This window comes from Lissotriton vulgaris, chromosome 6 (assembly GCF_964263255.1).
Source record: "Lissotriton vulgaris chromosome 6, aLisVul1.2, whole genome shotgun sequence".
Lineage (NCBI taxonomy): Eukaryota > Metazoa > Chordata > Amphibia > Caudata > Salamandridae > Lissotriton > Lissotriton vulgaris.
In genome coordinates, this window is record NC_141694.1 from 1772048624 (window position 1) to 1772067657 (window position 19034).

Below are 19034 nucleotides of genomic sequence, written 5' to 3' on the forward strand. Positions count from 1 at the left end.
TTGTTTAACTTCCTTTGTTTAATAAAACGCTGGTGATTGGAGATCTGCTCTTTTAGAATTACATAATTTTTTTCAGTTACTTCCTTCAAATCTAAGTTTTTTATCTCATCTTCAAGAGCCTGGATTTCTTGTCTCAACTTAACACATTTTCTATCTGAGTGTTCAATTAGTACTCTCATCATGACGAAAGACGAATTTTCAATTATGTTCCCAATCTTTGAGTAGATCTGCTTCCAGATCGTCAAAAGTTGGAAATGTGAGGATACGGAGACCACGTGGTATCTTTTTATTGTTCAGATACCTTTTCAGTGTGACTCCGTCCCACCACTTAGATAACTCTGCCTTTTTTAGGCGTTCCAATCTCAAAAAATTAGTTTTTATACCCTAAACCACAGGGGCATTGGTGGCATTAGATTTAAAGGACCTATCTGATGTGAATACGTCTTTGGCAAGCTCTTCCCTTCCATCATCAAAGTTCATTTTCTAATTAGTTTACAGTGCAAATGAGTGTGTACACTATCCAAAAAATACAATACACAATTTGCTTAAATGTTTTTGTATAAACTATGGATGTGTATATCCTGATTATATTATTGTTATATTTACAGCCCTGAGGAAGCCTATCTTGGGTGAATTGCGTTGGCTGTGTTGATTGTTATTCTTTTTCAAGATACTTTATGAAGATTGCAATAAAATCATCTTATGAACATCAATGAAGCACTATTATTTATTCATGAACGCATATAAACATTTTGTTGGATATTTTCTCTGTACAATTCGTTTTTTTTGTTGCCTCTCTATTCTTTCTTTGTTCTCAGGCAGTGGACCTAAAAGGTGGGCAACATTGGCAAATAAGATTTTGCTGTGACTTCTGTGTATATTGTGGGTAGTGCAACCTGTAAATCCTTTCTGCCTTTCCTTGCTCTGTGTACAGTTTCAGAACTTTCAGGGGCCGGAACAAGGGTAGCGGGAGGCAGAGAGGACAACAGAGAGTGACCTGGGACGATCAGGACCAAGAGATCAACCAACGAGTCACGAGGAGCATGGCATCGAGTATGCAGGCAGGGACCAGCCGGTGACATCTCTAGTGGTGAATCTGTCCTCACTCTCTCTTACCGCCATACAAGAACAACTCCTCAACAAAGGGTTGGGTTTTGTCCCCACGAACCAGCTAGATCATTTCCAGTTACATCATGATTTGGCAATTTTTTTCTAAATATCAGACTGAAAATCTTTTTTTTTTTATAAGAAGTTCAAGGATCCTTTTAGAGGGGATACTACTCTACGGCCAAAGTCTACCTTCACTCCTCAGTTAGCTGTGTTACCCCTGGAAGTGGGGACTTTTGAACAAGCAGTGATTCATGATCTTGAAAACCTACATCAGCAGAAAGTACGCTCTTTTTCTAAGATGTCCAATGTAGAGAAGCTTGCTTTGAAGGAACTGATGGAGAATGAGGATATCGTGTTGAAGCCTGCAGATAAGGGCGGAGCAACAGTGATTTTGGACAAAATCACATACAATGATGAGTGTGCCTGCCTGTTATCTGACAACAGGAATTATCGGACACTCCTGAGGGATCCCACCTCAGAGATTACCACCGAAGAAGAATATTCTTTATTGTCCGATTAATTAAAATCGAACAATAAAACAACAGTTCGTGAATCAGAGCAATTTCTTACATTCCTTAAAGATAATAAGGATGTAATACCAAATCTTTATAACTGTTAGAAGTACAGAAAATATCATAAAAGGGTATTTTGTTCATAACCATATAAAACAATACATTTCATTATTATTCACCTTACATATTGATAAACCAATTTGTACAAAATAATCTTTGAGTCCCCTGTCTGTTTTTTTTTCTTTTTTTCATCAACCCCTAAAAAGAAGGAGAGCATAAAGTGGTCCAGTTGTGTTCTTAATACTTAAAATATAAAATGCACCTATGCTTCTTAAAATTTCCCCAAACCTCAGATACTTTATACATTTTATCAAGTTTCATTCCAGTATAGTGAAAAACAATATAATTGGAATCATAGCCGCTTTCAATTCTTATCAAACGACCACAACGTCGTCCTGAGCCATTTTTTTCTCAGCTATAAGAATACATTTGACAAAGTTAACTGTTAAATTGATGATACGCCATTGAAAGGCACAGTATTATCATTTGGCGACATGTTCTCACCCCTTGTTTATTGAATAATGGTTTTAAAAGTGTTAATCTTTCTTGACAGAATTTGGGGCAAATGCCCACAATGTTCAATAATGTTTCATTAATGTAACCACATAATCTACACTTTTGTGATTTCCAAACTTGTACCCATCTCGGTGTACCATCTTTTGTTGGGTAGTGTCCAAACCTAAGCTTGAGCAATACATCCCTTACCGCCGGTTTCAAGCAAGAAGTTAGATAGAATTGGGGTTCAATTTTATTGTATGAATTGATAACCGACCGGGCATGCTTTTTTTTATAGTCTGCTACTGATCCAATAATAATGATACCGAGATTACCACCGAAATTGTTTTACTGGTGGAGGAAGCAAGATCCAATGACTGGATATCAAGTCATGAGGCTGAATTTTTGATGAATAAGCAACCATGAACACCTTATTTTTATATCCTTCCACAAATTCATAAACCTACCAGACTCCCTCCGGGCAGACCTATCGTCTCAGGGATGGGGTCCCTTTTGGAACCTCTGTCACAATTTTGTGACTTTTATCTGAAACCTCTCGTGCAGCGATTACCTGCATACCTGAGGGATAGCCTGGACATTCTACACCAATTGAAGGACATGCCATTTGACCCTGGGACTGATTGTCTCATAGGCCTCGATATTGAGGCCTTCTATACTAACATTGCGCAAAGAGAAATTCTCAGGGTCTTGGAGGAAATCCTATTTGCTGAAGACTGGCCTTACCAAACTCCTAGGACCTTTGTTTTACACCTGGCCGAAATAGCCTTGACTAGGAATTACTTTGAGTTTGAGGGCACTTTGTATTTGCAGACCCATGGTACCTCCATGGGCAGCGTCTTTGCGCCTAGTCTGGCGGGCCTGTATGTGGGGTCCTTTGAACGGGCTGTTATCAACGACATATCTTGCCCTTGGACGTCCAATATAAAACTTTGGCGTCGGTATATTGATGACGTCTTGGTAATTTGGAAGGGAGATGAACCATCGGTTCAGTCTTTCCTGTAATGGTTGAATAAGAGGAACCCCTTACTTCACTTCACCTCCACCATTACCAAGACAAGTCTACCATTCTTGGACCTGGTAATAGAACCCAGGGAAGATGTTTTGCATACCAAAGTCTTCCACAAAACAACAGACAAAAATGCTTTACTTGCCTTTGACAGCTTTCACCCGAAATCCCTGCGGAAAAATGTACCGGTTGGACAGTTTTCCGGATACGCCGGAACTGTTCTGACATGGGGGATTTCAGGGAAGAGGCTTGTCTTCTGTCGGAGAAACTGCTTGAGAGGGGTTATCCTGAAAAGGTGATTAAAAGGGTGAAGAAAAGAGCCTTGAATGTCAATCTGGAACTCCTGTTGCCCAAAACTGTAAAATCTGCGACAAACAAATCAGTTTTTGTCTCCTCACAACAGATCAAACGGACAGTTTTGAAGAATTGGAGGATCTTGAACTCCAATGGGCTGATTGTGGAGAAGCCACTCTTTTCTTTCAAAAGGGGCCAAAGTCTCAAAGACCTACTGGTTCATACTAGACCAAGGAAGGTGCAACACGGGGGGGGTCAGTACTTTTACAGGTCTTCCCCCAGTGATGGCTCATACTCGTTGTGGATCCTGTAGTGTCTGCCACTTTACTAACAACACTAAGTCTATTGACATTGGTCTAGCCTACCCTTGGGAACAAAGATCTCACACCAATTGTAATTCCGAGGGAGTTATTTATTTGATCACCTGTCCATGCCAGAAGCGCTATGTGGGGATGACTAGCCGCAGAGTGAAAACTCGAATTACGGAACATCGGAGTACCATCAGATGTGGGAGGTCAAACACTAAACTGACGGCTCATTACCTAGAGGCTAAACACACTACTGAGGAAATGTATTGACAGTCATTGAAAAATTACAGCTGGGGTCAAAAATGGGCGACAGTAATAGAGCACTCCTTATGAGGGAACAGAAATGGGTATATCGATTAAAAATTCACTGATGGGGACTAAATAACGATATTCCGTGGCACGCTTTAACGCAGTAAATTTCTGTTCCTATGATCTGGTTATTAAGAGACTGTCAGCTGTGGTCCAGGGTATATATTCAATATTTGTGTAAACAGCTTAGGGAAGATTCTTGTGTACCCAGACCCTGGTTGTGTGAACTTGCTGGGCCTTCTTTCCGGTGGGCATGTGGACAGTGGGACGCATATAATCATCCAGCGTAATGGCCAGAGTGATGGGGTCACTACTGTGACCCTCACATGTAGGACTGTTGAGTCAGGGGCTACAAGACACACACATATATACAGACATTTGGTTACTCAATCTACCCTGATGTCTAAACACACAGTGGATACTCCCCTTATTGCAGCTTATGAGGGTCTGATATGAAAGAATCTCTGCTATTCCTGCTACAGGCACTTCATCCTTTTCCCTGATTATCACTGTCCGGTCTGCCAGGACTAGACAATTTTAGATGGGTCGGGTAGGTGAGTGGTTAAGTGACTGTATACCACGCCCCTACACTCATTCCGTTTGTTAGCTGGTGAATATATTTGGCCCTCTGTCTTTTGGTTATGCAGGTTTTAAGTAATGGGACTTGTACAATCTTCCAGCGTAATGGCCATAGTGTTGGGGCAACTGCTATGACCCGTTCTGGTAGGACTGTTTTGCTAGGGGTCAGTAAACACACGCTCCATCTGCCCAGATTTCTGAATACATAGTGGATGCTGCCCCTTGTTGCAGTTCATAATGGGCTAATACAATGGGTTCTTTTGTTTCCCTGCTGCAGGGATCGCCATTCTGTACCTTTATTACCACTGTCCAGTCTGCCCTTACAAGATAGTTTGAGACGGGTCGGGCAGTGGAGTGGCAAAGAGACTGTAGACCACGCCCCCCACATTCATCCCTATTGACGGCGGGTTGTTGACGCGCTCTGACACGCTCATCCCGGATGGGACACATGATGTGGGAGGATACGGAAGCAAACCATTTAACGGTCATGGCGGCGGCTTCTTCCCGCACTACACGGCGGAGTGATGGCAGGCATAAACTAGCGTGAATTCCCCTTCAAAACAGTAAGGAGTTTCTGACATCAGAGCTTGTGTGTGGGGGGAGGCTTTGGTTGCTAACCTCTTGGAAACTTCATGAGCCACCATACGAGTGTTAACGGTTATTTTATTATTGTTTTTCCTGAACATGGGTTGTGTTTTTAGGGGTTCTCCCTGCCCCCCGGCATTTCGGGCTCACCATTGTGAAAAACTCAGTGAGTGTTGAATATGTGTATGTGGGTGGGACACATACAGGTTTTCTCGGTGAAGAGGGGAATGCCTGTTTTTATTACGGCTATGGCTGTGAGTGGATTACTAGTTTCAATTTCTGACAAACATTACAACATTAAATTATTTGGAAATCCCGGGGTCTAATTATGAGCAGACTTCGCAGGAGAGTTGAAGATAATGTCTCAATGATATGGGCATTATATCGCCTGTTGACCATGATAAATGGGATCCTGTACTTTGCATGACATGCATTTGTTTGTTTTGTTTTTTTGTTCTAGTATTTGTATCTCGTGCTGGTGGGAATTACCTCCACATGTGTTGGATCAATTTTGGTCCCTTTACCACCTTAACCTGAGTGAGGCAGGGTAGGGAATTAGACTGGGACGGATAGTAGTACTGAGGAAGACCGACGTGACTCGCATTAGGGCACAAAATGACGGTCGAAACATGTTAACATCAGCAGTTTCAGGAAGGGTGTTTTTGAGAACCTGATATTCTCTATAAACACACCCATCCTGCACCATTTTTAAACCTGGTCGTGGGGCCCAGTAATAAAGGGATTGGTAAGGGCAGCCATGAGTCAGTTTTAATCACTTTCCACACTGCACTTTTTCTATCACAGTACCCAGTCACTGGGAAACACATACCCTGGCATTATTATTTGTTTTTTATGTTGTTTGTCTTCCCCCTTCCTATGCTCCATCCTGTGCGTGTCTACGCCAGGATGTTTTCTAAGCAGACCCGATGATGAAGCATGTCACACACATTTGTGTGTGAGTGAGGGCAGTTTTCTAATACACAATTTGTGCCACTACGTGTCTGTCACTCTACTATATTTATTTTTCTTCTCTCTACCCCTCTTGGTGTTCTTGTGGTATATTAGGGGGTTGGGGTAGCTGAGTTTGAATGACCCTCTCCCCTTTCTTGTGATTAATATTACTAGAATATTGCCCTTGAAATATGATGGCTATGGCATCTGTTGCGAGATTTTTTTAGGAGTGGGTGCAGTGCAGGTAGCTTGCACCACCTTCTGCAGTATTCATTTGCATGGGGGTGTGGCACCCAAATATAGCAGCTACACTTGTGCCTGCTAGGTAGCTGCACCTGTGACTGCTTGTTTTGTGGTAACATAGAGTAATGACCTTTGTCCAGTGGTATCCCTATGGCTTCTGGCCCCTGTGCCTCAGCACCTGGTGCACCATTTATATCATGGCCCTCGTGTCTGCTAGGTAGCGGCACCTGTGACTGCTTGCTTAGTGGTAACATAGAGCAACGACCGATGTCCACTGGGGTCCCTAGGACTTCTGACCCTTGTGTCACTGCACCTGCTGCACTATCCAAATCATGGCCCTCATGTCTGCAAAGTAGCTGGACCTGTGACTGATTGTTTAGTGGTAACATAGAGCAATGACCGGTGACCACTGGGGTCCTTAGGGCTTCTGGCACCTATGCCTCTGCAGCAGCTAAATCATGGCCCTCGTGTCTGCAAGGTACCTGCTTGTGACTGCTTGCTTAGTGGTAACATACACCAATGCACTTTAAAGCAATGCACTATATGCTGATGCACTCCATGACACTGCTTAGTGGTAACATACGCCAATGCACTTTACAGCAATGCACTCCATGACACTGCACTTTATGACACTCTTCTCTGCACTCCCTGCCACAGAACTGTATGCCGCTGCACTCTACGCCACTGCACTTAACTGTACGCCACTGTCCTGCCAATGCGCTCTACACCACTGCACTCTACGCCACTCTACTCTGCATCACTCCACTCTATGCCATTTTAATCTATTCTGCACCACTGCACTGTACACCACACTACTCTATGGCCCTGCACTCTATGCCACTCTACACCTCTTCACTCTACTGTGCACCAATCAACGCTACACCACTTCACTCTGCTCTGAAACAATCTATTCTACGTCACTGCACTGTACGCTACTTTGTTCCTCACTGTGCCATTCAACTCTACGCCATTGCACTGGACGCCTCTGCAATCTACTCTTCACTCTACGCCAATGGACTCTACATCACTTTACTCAAATCCAATGCACTCTATGCCAATCTACCCTGCACCACTGTACTTTACGCCACTTCAATCTAGTCCACTGTACCATACCCTACTCTATGACACTCCACTCCATGATACTTCATACTAAAATGCTCTACTCCATTAAGCTTTATTGCACTCTATGACATTACTTCACTCTATGCTACTCCACTCTAGAACACTTTACCCTGCTCTATTCCACTCTACGACGCTCTAAGCAACTCCCTCTACACCACTCCATGTCACTGTACTCAACTCTATTCTATGCCAAACTCCTCCACCCTACTCCACTCACTCCACTTTATGCCACTCCACTCTGACACACTGTCCACTCCACTCTTTGCCACTTGACTTTACAACACTCTGTGCCATCCCACTCTAATACACTACTCCATTGTATGCCACTCTACTCTACAATAATCTACTGTGCTCTATGTCACTCTACTCTTCAACACTCTACTCTACACAACACCCCCTACGCCGCTCGACTCTGATCTACAACACTCTATGCCACCCCAATGCACTCCATTTCACTCCACTCTACTCCCTTTCACTCTATAACACTCTACTTCCTCCACAACACTCTACTTCCTCCACAACACTACAACACTCCACACCACTTCACTCTATGCCACCCCAATGCACCCCATTTCACTCCACTCAACTCCACTCTACACCACTCCATGACTCTCTACCCCATTCCATAACTCTCCACTCCACTCTACTCCACTTTACGACACTCCTCTTAACTTAACTCCACTACACTCATCTTTCCTTTACCTTACTAACTTTTAGCCCTGCTGAACAGCAGTGACGCTGGTGGCTAAAAACATAATAGCTATTGCATAGGCAAGACCTATTGACTTTGCCAATGCTTGTTTTGAATACGCTCAAAACGCACTAAAATTACAATAAACCAGAATGTAGGGGTGGAAGGGGATGGGAAAATAGGGCTAAATGGGGATATAATCGTTTTCTATTTTGAGATATGTTAAGTGTTTATTCATGCTTGAAATATTAAGACTTTGATGAAAAAAAATAAACAGGGGCTCACAGAGGTATAATTTTTAGAGAAAATACTACAATAAAAGAAACGTGTAACTATTTTCCAAAAGACTTCATCTAAATTACAGCGTCATACAATATGTTTTTATTCTTACATGATGCAGTAAATGTAAATAACGAGTTTGCTCAGTGATGGAGGAATCACACAATGCTGTCCATTGGGTGATAGAAGGCGCATAAAGCGGTGACGGGACCTGCATCAAAGTCCAGTCATTTAATTTCCATATTAAAGAATTATCATCCTATTCAGATTAGTTAGAGAGTCATCACCAGGACACAAATATCAAGTCCAAGCACTGAGGTGCCATAGCAGCTAGTATCAGAGGTGTGCCTGCTGGTCACCTGGGATAGGGGTAGATAGTTATTCAGTGAAGGAGTATGAGGAAGGTAGTAGGGCTTGCTGATAATGTAGGCTGAGTGGGATCCATCAGTGCATGAGTTGCAGCAGCCCATGAAGTGTGCACCACAGAAAGGAGAGCTATGTGAGCAGAAACAAATGAGGAACATGTAAACATGAGTTGTGCCCCATTTTGTACTGTTGAGACTCCAAATATGTATCACAAAGGACTTCCAAGGCTGGTGTAAGTCCAGGCCAGAATATGGAGAACCGTAGCAGTCTGTAGCAACAAGTTGACACCACCCACCTGACATCTGGTATAACTCATTTTTGATTAATATTCCCAATCAGCAAGGGCGTGGGTACTGTTGGTTCAGCAGGTGCAGTGGCACCGGGGCACAGAGCCCGAGGGACCCATTGGACCATGATAATTGCTGTATTTTACTACCCTAACAGCAGCCAAAGGGTACAATTTCCTTGCTAGCACTAGCGCCCAGGACATCTTTGCTGTGCTACTGCCAATCAGAACTCATCTCACTATTTTGGGATGCTGTTTGTCAACATTGAAAGTTTTGGCACAGCGTACCCCCTACTAGCGCCTTGAAGGGGAAGGAGACAAGAGCACCCCTTTAGTACATGTCAATCTATCCATGCATTCATTGATTCACTCTTGTGTGCATGAAGAGATGTGTGTGCCTGCACCCTCCCTTACACACACACACACACACACACACACTACAGTGCACATACTGACATGTGCTAGCATAGAGAGGCGTTATTTATTCTCATCATCTCCAGGGTGTTTGTGGAATGAGAACAGGAAAGTAGAAAGAGAGAAAAGAAGAGGAGCTGAGCTAGGATCTGGGTAAGGACAGGTTTGAGTCAGATAGACATCCAGCCTGTGATCAGTCAAAGCCCCCACCCCCATCCATAATACCTCCAGGCATCGCCTGAGGGCAGCTCCTCTCCTTCGAAATGTTAGTAATATGTCTACTCTCTCCAGACCCTCCGGCACGGCTTGTCCTGACGCTGGCTGCCATGTCGACAAGAAGGCGGTAAACTGTCTCCAGAGGCGGCTTCATTGAGCTCGAAGTCATTCAGCGGAATAGATGATCAGTCGTGTAGTTCTCGCGGCAGCATATATGCCCTGATGTGTGTGTGCCGCCTTATCATACTGATGCAACTCATTTGAAAAAGGTTACAAGCCACTGATAGCACATCTGAGGTTTCAATCACTGGTTTCATTTATTTTCATCTTGATCAGGACCTTCAGTGCCTTAACTTTCCCAGGTCAGAAGACAACAAGGAGTAGGAGAGATTGCTTGGTCGATTGCTGGGCTCCGTGGAAGCTGTTTACCTAAGCACTGTGGGATTCTAAGTATGTGCTGTTTATTAGTGGGCACATCCAGTCCAGTCTAATCTAGATGGATTTGTAAAGCGCTGCTAATCACCGGCGAGGGTCTCCAGGCGCTGCTAGCTGCCCGCGGGCTCATTCGAATAACCAGGTCTTGAATCCTCTTCTGAATTCCAGCAAACAGGATGAGGTCCATAGGTCAAATGAGAGCGGAACGACCTCCACTGTTGCTGCGACGTATGTGGGCGAAGACTGGCATGGACATGGACTGACAATCCAATGGACCCTTTGAGTAATACTCTAAATTGTGTGTGTGTATATATATATATATATATATATATATATATATATATATAACAACCTATACAATACAGGCAGAGCCACATGTGCCATTTCAAGCTCAACCACGCTTGCCTTAACCATGCATATACGTGCGTGGTCTACATGCTGGGATGGCTCGGCCCATGATCAGCAATGGGTCGAGAGAGGATGCAGTGAGGTAAGTGGGACTGGGGCTGGATTTTGAGGGGGTGGGGGTAGTTTTTAAAGTGTTGGGGTACTTTTTAGGGGTCAGGGTTGTTTTTTAGGGCTCGGGGGTCGGGGTTGTATTTTGTGTTCAGGGGGAGTCGGGTTGGGAGAGTGTTTAGGGCTCAGAGAGTTTCGGGGTAGTGTTTAGGGTCGGAGGAGTAGGGGTAGTTTTTAGGGCTCAGGGGGGTTGCAGTTGTGTCTAGAGCTCGGGGGGTCATGGTAGTGTTTAGACTGGGGGGGTGAGGTAGTGTTTAGGTTCAGAGTGGTAGGGGTCATTTTTAGGGATCAGGGCGGTCAAAGATGTGTTTAGGACTAAGGGGTGTCATGGTAGTTTTTAGGGCTCATGGAGGTCGAGTAGTATTTAGGGCTCAGGTGGGACTGTTGTAGTGTTTAGGGCTGTGGGGGTTCGGGTAGTGTTTAGGGCTTGGGGGGTCAGGAAGTGTTTAGGGCTCAGGGGGGGTTGTGGTAGTGTTAAGGGCTCAGGGGGCGGGGTAGTTTTTATGGCTCGGGGGGTTGGGGTGTGATCTTTACCACACATCCCTTTACCAGTCATGCCTTTACCACAAAATCGCATGGTAAAGGCATGACATGTTTGTTGTTGGGGCCGCGGAGTAGAGGCAAGCGTGGTTTAGCCATGCGTGCCTCTGCCATACAATATATATATATATATATATATATATATATATATTTACCTTTTGTTTTTTTGCAGTGGATATATATATATATATATTGCAAACCACAATTCCGGTATCTGGCCAGTACCTGCTCACGAGCGGGTCGTCGTTAGGGTCCCGGCGGCCCAAATATCCAAAAGAGATTTCCCATGTACAAGGAAAAGTTACGACAACACTCCAGAAGTTGCTGTGCTTAAGAATTTATTCGGCAGCAAAACAAACAACGCGTTTCACCAAACAGGCTTGATCACGTTTTATATATATATATATATATAACAATACGGAGGATATGCACACTTTCTTGTAGTATTGATTGAGTATATATCGCTGCAGTATGGTGTTTATCAGAATTGTAAATATTATATATTTTTCCATCATTCCCATTTTTTACGCGTTAAGCAGAATCTTTCCATGACCTTTTGTTAATGTTTTTGTAGGTTTTTTAGCAAACTTTTTTACCAATCTTAGAATTGTTTTAATAATTGCTCCGGCTGGAGTTTTTTATTATCAAGGAATTGGAATGCACGTTTGCTATTAATTATTATTATATTAACTATGGTCTTAATGTATATCTTTTTACTGCACTGCACTTTCCCCTTTTGATATAGGGGATGGGTTTGCTATTTGCACAATATTTTAAGCACCTTATAAGTATTTCACTATAGTATAGTTAGCACTTACGCACTTTATAAGTCTTTAAGCATTCTGGATTCATCCAGTTATTGTCACAAGATTAATTCTCATAGGCATTTATTATCAATCATAGATGTATTATGGATTTACCCAGCTAGAATAGTAAATGCTACTATGTATTTGTTTAACTTGGAGATTGCTTTGTATTTATACAGTGATTTATTTATGTTTGGTTCTTTATTTGTTAAAAATGCACTGTCATTTTAACATTTTAGTAACAAACATGCATTTCTCTGTAGGGCGAGTAATCCCGGCGTTTAATATCATGATCGCAGTCTGCCCTCAATGTCTATGATCACGTGACTTTCACTAATGCAAATTGGGTGTGCATCATCACAATATGTATAAAAACAAAAAATGGCGCAGTAAACGCTGTATGTGATCAAGGGCTGGACACCATGAAACGCGTCGTGGCAATAAAGATTTCTCGCCTGAATTAATGCTGCAGAGGTCTGAGTCTCCTTCTTCGCCAGGGGCTAACTGGAAGTGGTCGCTAATATATGTATTCAATAAAATACACTTAATAAGGCAGTTAACCAATCATTTTTTTTAAAAAAAAAACATCCATTTACACACTTATTTAACCATTTATTCTTCCATCAACCTTTACAAATACAAATATTAAACATATTAATTTTTCAGAAAGACATACATTCACTGGCTGGTGTCATCAGTGATGTCATGAGTGATGTCACTGACGATGTCATGAGTGATGTAATATGTGACGTCATCAGCAGTGCATTGCAGGCGCGCTTGTTATAGTGAGTCCAACTAACTATAACGTTGGAATTTCTATGGTTTTATGTCAGTAACATTTCCAGCTAACTATAACTGGTGTGAAACCTATGTTTTTTTTCTGTGAATATATATATATGTGTGTGTGTGTATGTATATATATATATATATATATATATATATATATATATATATATATATATATATATATATATGTGTGTGTGTGTGTGTCTGTTTATGCATATATCCACTGAACAAAAAAGTAAAGTAACGTTATTGTTTGGATAATATGTCTTTGACAACATTACCATTTTGAACTAAAGAACCCATAGAATTTCACCAGTTATAGTTAGCAGAGTTCACTATAACTTGCGCACCCGTCATGCACTGCTTATGACCTCACATACTACATCACTCACCACATTCTATGACATCACTGATCACAGCTCAAGTGACATTGTTGATGGTAACACTGATTACATCATCCAATGAGGTGCTGGGTTGTTTTATAGTTTACATAGTGACAAGTAGCTACCATATTACTTTTTCTAAATCAAAAGAGAAGGAATGCCAAAATATTGAAAGAAGGTTTTTCCAGTCCACTACTGTAGTCCGTGAATACTTTATTTTCAATATCCAATATTGTCCAACAAATCAAGATGTATCAGATCCAATGTAGAAAGTTCATAATCACAAATCCAATATTTCAAAAAGTTCAAAATGATACAGCCAATGACACAGCCTACGCGTTTCGTCCTACTTGGACATCATCAGGGTTTCATTATTGTGCGATCCATAAAGCATGAATACATAAGTCATCAAATATGCGCGAGTTTTACACACTTCCACCATAGAGTAGCTATGTCCCTTTCCAATGGTGTTAGTGTAATTCAAAAAACTTCCAATATGTGTCAATATCACAGCTTAACATAAAAACCATTGATTTTGTTAAGTTCACTTCCCCAAAACGATCTTGCTTCACTAGGGACCAGTCTTTCTCATTAGTATATAAGCTTATTTCAATCAAGAGTTTTCAACACCGCTTCCTTCTGGTCCCGCGACATGCCCGATCCTGAAAAATCAGAATACTCATCTGATTTATCAGGATCGGGCGAGCTGCGGGACCAGAAGGAAGCGGTGTTGAAAACTGTATAGGCATTGACTACATTATAAATCTTTGTACAGAAGAGTAACTCTGTGGGCAGATGATGAGTTCTATCCAGTATGTTCCACACACATTTTTTGCTTCTTGTTGGAAAATGGACCTTTCTGCAGCGTCACACCCACACTTTTTGTCTTCCTCCTCCACTTTTTCTGACCTCTGTTCTGTTGGCTTTAGGACTCCGCGCACCTAACCACTGCTAACCAATGCTGCCATAATTGATGTCATGAGTGATGTAATATGGGAGGTCATAAGCAGTGCATTGTGGAGGAGCAAGTTATAGTTAGCTCCGGTATAACTGGTGTATTTCTGCGTTGTGCACTGCACTGCCATGTACTAATTATGACTTCACATATTACATCACTCATAACGTGAAATGTAACTTCAAGTATGACATCACTGATGACAACTCAAACAACATCATTGATGACATCACTGATGACATCATCAAAGCTTCTTTTGTACACATTGCCTATAAACTAATATGGCATTAGAGGCCTGAAAGTAAGTACAAAATAGCTCAGAATATTATGAAACGTCATTATTGTCATCAGAAATACAACTCTACCGCCCATGTATTTAGGACAATGAGACACAACCCTGGCCTAATCAAAGAGCTACTTTAAACTTTGGGGAGGCTTCCCATGCATTTTCCATATACAATAAACGACCCCATCCTAACACTGAATTTAAATCTGTAATGTCGTAGCCGTATGATGCAACAGGCACGTACAGGGCGTGATGGTCACGTGACCCTAGTATAATAAAAGTGTGGGGGCGCGCAAACGTACGCCAAGTAGGTGACGGAGGCGAGTGCCTGCAGTTAACGTTACCCCTGCCTCCTGTCTTCATTAAAGCATGTCCAGCAATTAAGCCCCTGGCCCCCTCCTTTATGTGTTGACATTAGGAACCCGTACAATACCACAATTGGCAACAAGGGTGGTCGAGCCCTCACACCCTGCGGTGAGGCAGCCGCAAGCGTTTCCAGTTACTCGCGGCGCTCGTGCCCCGACGTGCAGCGCCATGTCGCACCGGTGCCTGGCAGCTGGAGAAGTGTTCCGGTAGCCAGTGTGAGGCCTGAGGAGGTCTGCGTGGCCCGGTGCGGCCCCGAGGTGAGCCTGTCTCAGCGACGCATCGCGCAGTGCCGCCTGCTGTGTGCGAGCCCTGCCACCGGCTGCGTGCTGCCACGTGGCGTCATCCCCTGGTGCTGGAGCGCTTTGGGAGGCTGCTCCCCAGTCCGTCTGCGGATCGTGTCTGGCCCAGGCTGCACGCCTGAGACGCCTGTGCCCTCGTTTGGCCCCCAGTGCACCAGCTGTGCGGGGAGGCCCGCTGTGAGTGTGCCCACTGCACCACGTGGTGGAGGGGGGAAGACGAGGCCTTCACATGGGCCCTATAAGACGCATGAACCCAGGCCTTAACATGGGCCTAGCTGATGCCCAAGCCCCGAACAGGCCCTTGGAGGGGTAGACAAGGCTTTCACATAGGACATATAACATACATGAGCCCAGGCCTTAACACTGGCCCAGCTGACGCCCAAGCCCTGAACAGGCCCCGGGAGGGCGCCCCCGGAGCAAAGGCCTTGCAAGAGAGAACACTGGCAGAACAAGGGCACCACACCCCAGTAGAGAGGGCGGACGCCCTAGAGAGAGAGAAGGGGCGACACACGCCACGCCAAGGTGCACAAATCGCCACGCAGGCACAGCAAAGAGCTCAGTGAAGGGCAGAGCAAACATATACACTACCAGTACAGCGCGGCGGCAACCCACAAGAACAAGGCACACCCTGCAGGACCTGGCGCAATGTCCACGACACAAACCATGTCCCAAATACCACCCATAGAGCCTTTTATTGTGGAAGGATTGCCCCCATCCCTGCCACCCAAGTGGAAGGACTGGGTGGATTATCTGCAAATATTTTTTGAGGCCACCAAGTTTCAAAAGGACCAGAAAAGAGCGATGCTGTTGCAACTAGGGGGTAAAGACATACATAACATTGCTAAAACACTTGTAGAAGCCACGCCGAAGAACCACCACACGTTGATAAATGCCCTCAACAGTCACTTTGAGCCGATGGCCAATCTGGACTATGAGAGATTCATATTTAGGCAAGCGTGCCAGCTCCCCGAAGAGTCATTGAACACGTACCATGCTAGACTCAAGAATTTAGCATCAACATGTGGGTTCCAAGACGAGACGGAAGAGATAAGAGGCCAAGTGATTCAGGGGTGCGCTTCTGCCAAACTCCGGGAACGCATTCTAGAAGAATCGGGCAAGTCCATTGCCGACATTCTGACCCTGGGGCGAACCAAGGAGCTGTCTAAGGCACGAGCAGCACACATGGAGGATGTCCTCCAAGCTCCCGTGAAATTAGAACCAGTAAATGCCGATACGGCCAATCCCTCGATGAGGGGGAGCAAGAAGGGGCCTGGCATCGCAACTGGGGGACCTGCAAAAACATGTGGATACTGCGGAGGGCCTCCGCACCCGGCTGCAGAATGTCCGGCCAAAGGAAGGAGATGCTCAGGGTGTGGGCAATTTAACCACTTTGAGAAAGTATGCAGATCCAAAAAGTATTGCAAGCCACGGCAGGTGGTCAATGCCTTACCTGAGGGAGACAAGACACCTAGTGATATGGACAACGACAAGGAGGAAGAGCGGGTAGTCCACAAAATACACATGATTGGCGCTGCGACCCGCAAAGTGCCACGTCTGCCGCAGTGCAACATCCGGGTTGGGTCCCAGGATGTCATGGCCGTCGTGGACACTGGGGCTACCATCAATATCATGGCTTCCGCCCTTCACCAGACGCTGTGCCCAGCACCCAAGTTGTACCCGTCTGCAATCACTGTGTTTGCCTATGCTCAAGACACTCCCCTGAAAATACAAGGTCGCTTCAAAACATCCATATCCCACGGAGACTCTTCTGTCACCACCAACGTGTATGTCACCGAAGATGGCCAAGGAATGCTCCTAGGGTGCCGCGCTGCCGAAGAGCTAGGAGTGGTGACGTTCGCCTTCAGTGTGCATCATGAGTCGATCCAACACTTGCTAGAGGAGTTCTCAGAAGTCTTTGAGGGCATCCGAAGATTCAAGGGCAAGGAAATTCATTTACACATTGACCCAACGGTTCAGCCGGTGGCGCTACAACATCGGCGGATAGCCTTTCATCTGTGACGATAGGTCGAGGAGGAACTCAAGAAGCTGGAAGCGGCGGGAATAATCGAGAAATTAACGGGACCCACGCCTTGGGTCTCTCCCATCGTTGTCACTCGGAAACCTAAGCAGCCTGGCGCAGTGAGAATCTTTGTGGACATGCGTTTACCCCATGCCACAATCAAACGTGTTTAACAACAAGGGGTGGTGATGGACAGAGTTTCTGAATTAAGCAGAATACTCTCACCCAGTCAAAAGATCAGGGCTAGATCCAACACCGTTTTTTAGCTCACTGCACCATCCCAGCTCAGAACCTGGCTATATGCAAATTAGTCTGTTCCTGTCCCAGTGCATGATGGGAACAGGGCAAACCAAACTACCAAGCCAATTCTTACACTGGGAAGGAAACAAGCTTCCGGGGACCGGTTTCTGGCATTTCAGCCGTCGTCGGCCCAGCTTGCTTGAATCCTGATGGTGCAATGAGCAAGGGACTCACATCTGAGTATACCCTTCCACGCTTATGGTGGACAAAATATTTAACAACAAGGGGTGGTGATGGACAGAGTTTCTGAATTAAGCAGAATACTCTCACCCAGTCAAGAGATCACGGCTAGATCCAACACCGTTTTTTAGCTCACTGTACCATCCCAGCTCAGAACCTGGCTATATGCAAATTAGTCTGTCCATGGCCCAGTGCATCATGGGAACAGGGCAGACCAAACTACCAAGCCAATTCTTCACCAGAAAGGAGACAAGCTTCCGGGGACCGGTTTCTGGCATTGCTCATTGCACCATCAGGATTCAAGCAAGCCGGGCCGACAACGGCTGAAATGCCAGAAACCGGTTTCCTTCCCAGTGTAAGAATTGGCTTGGTAGTTTGGTTTGCCCTGTTCCCATCATGCACTGGGACAGGAACAGACTAATTTGCATATAGCCAGGATGTTTGGACTGGGTAAGAGTGGTCTGCTTAATTCAGACACTCTGTTCATCACCACCCCCTTTTCTGAATCGTTTTTGGCCACTATAGGTGTGGCAGGGTATACTCAGACATGAGTCCCTTGCTCACTGCACCATCAGGATTCAAGCAAGCCGGGCCGACGACGGCTGAAATGCCAGAAACCGATCCCCGGAAGCTCGTCTCCTTTCTGGTGAAGAATTGGCTTGGTAGTTTGGTCTGCCCTGTTCCCATGATGCACTGGGCCAGGGACAGACTAATTTGCATATGGCCAGGTTCTGAGCTGGGATGGTGCAGTGAGCTAAATAACGGTGATGGATCAAGCCCTGATCTTTGGACTGGGTAAGAGTGGTCTGCTTAATTCAGACACTCTGTTCATCACCACCCCCTTTTCTGAATCGCAAACAAACGTGAGCGCCACATAATCCCGACCATCGATGACCTCATTGGGGAAATGGCCGGAGCCTGTTGGTTCTCCAAGCTTGATTTGCAGTCCGGCTACCATCAGCTGGTGCTATGTGGAGCATCACGAAACATTACCACCTTCTCGACCCACATGGGACTACGACGCTATACTAGGTTGAGTTTTGGCGTATCCAGCGCCACGGAAGTGTTCCAAAACATCATACATGAATTGATCATGGACGTCCCAGGTGTAATCAACATCAGTGATGACATCATGGTCCGTGCAAAGTCGCTACCAGAACTCAATGCTCGCCTCATTCAAGTGCTGCGCCGCCTGCGGGACGCTGGACTCACTTTGCATCGGAAAAGTGCGAATTCCTGAACAAAAAGCTGCATTTCTTCAGATACACCTTCTCCATGGACGGAGTCAATCCAGATCCAGAAAAGACATCAAGGA